The following is a 1226-nucleotide window of genomic DNA, read 5'->3' as shown; positions in this document are numbered from 1 at the left end:
AATTTGCGATCGTTTGACTAGAACCAAATTATAAATATGAGAGGTCATCCAAGAAGTCCACAAGGACGGAGAACGTGTCCACTTTTCTGATAAATTCTTTGGTATTCTATAGTCACAATGCATGCAGTGCGGTTGCCTTTAAAATTCCGCCTTAGTTTGGCGCAAAATCAGGTATAATAAATGAGAGGTCTGACGCTTGCATGGGCAAAGCAAGACGATGCGGCTACTTTTCCTGAAGAAACTATTTGGTATTCTACAGTCACGACGTACGTGGTGTGGCTGCCTTTAAATGGAACCTTCATTCGGTGCCAAATAAGGTATAATAAATGATATGTAATGTGATTTGCAGGAGCTCAGTGAGAAATTGCGACTTGATGGTATGTATTGACGGAGTAGAGTGCTATGTGAGCCGTGGTGCATCGATATGAGATAGCGTGGGTGAAAAGAAAAGAAAAGGAAAAAATGTGAAAAAGAAATTAATGTGTGGAAATAAATGGTAAAAATCAAAATAAAATATAGCACAACGACAGCTTGGCCGAGCGGTTAAGGCGGTAGACTAGAAATCTACTGGGGTCACCCGCGTGAGTTCAAATCTCACAGCTGTCGAGATATAGTACGATGAAGTCATCTGCAGTCCAATTGCGCACTCCCAAAGTGCAATACAGGCCCCTGGGGCCTGAAAAAGACTGCTACGAGTACTTTTTTTACTTTTGCTCCATTCACACGATCCTCCTTGCTCTCTGGCAACTCTCTACGATGTATCCACGAGTGCTATACTCACGCTATATATTTTAAACCGTATTTTCTACCATTAAATCCTGGCTCGTTTGAGAACTCCATATAGCTCCCAAAAAAATACTACAATATGCGGATTGGAGCTATTGTGTTGGCCTCAAGTGAAGAGCGTCTCTGCTCGTTAAATCAATTTTACGGTAATTTAAATGCTAACGGCCGTTGAGTATAGGTGGCGAGTCTGGCTAGGTCAAATTCACCAAGTGTTTTAAGACTCTAAATAGACGAAAAAAGCTCGTCCAAGCTCAGTCCGTGGTCTGAGCTCACCATTTCAAGTATGGTCTCGTCAATTTTGGTGGCCATAAAAATTCCCAACGATAGGGAGGCACGGTTGTGTGGTGTGGTATTTTTATTTGGTCCCCAAAATAGCGCCGAAAGAATGGTTCGAAGGTGGAGGCCGCCATTTCTATGAGTATTTTCCCTTGCTATTCAAT

General features: G+C 42.3%; 1 non-coding gene across 1 annotated transcript; it reads left to right on the top strand.

Annotated features, from left to right (window-relative positions):
• The first annotated feature begins 525 nt into the window (after positions 1–525).
• On the top strand, positions 526–606 carry SPRG_30160. The gene has a single exon. It is a non-coding gene; the product is annotated as a tRNA-Ser (tRNA).
• Positions 607–1226: the final 620 nt, after the last annotated feature.

The sequence above is a fragment of the Saprolegnia parasitica genome (genome assembly GCF_000151545.1).
Source record: "Saprolegnia parasitica CBS 223.65 unplaced genomic scaffold supercont2.105, whole genome shotgun sequence".
Lineage (NCBI taxonomy): Eukaryota > Oomycota > Saprolegniomycetes > Saprolegniales > Saprolegniaceae > Saprolegnia > Saprolegnia parasitica.
The sequence above is the reverse complement of the archived record's forward strand: the minus strand, read 5'-3'. Positions and strand labels throughout refer to the sequence as shown.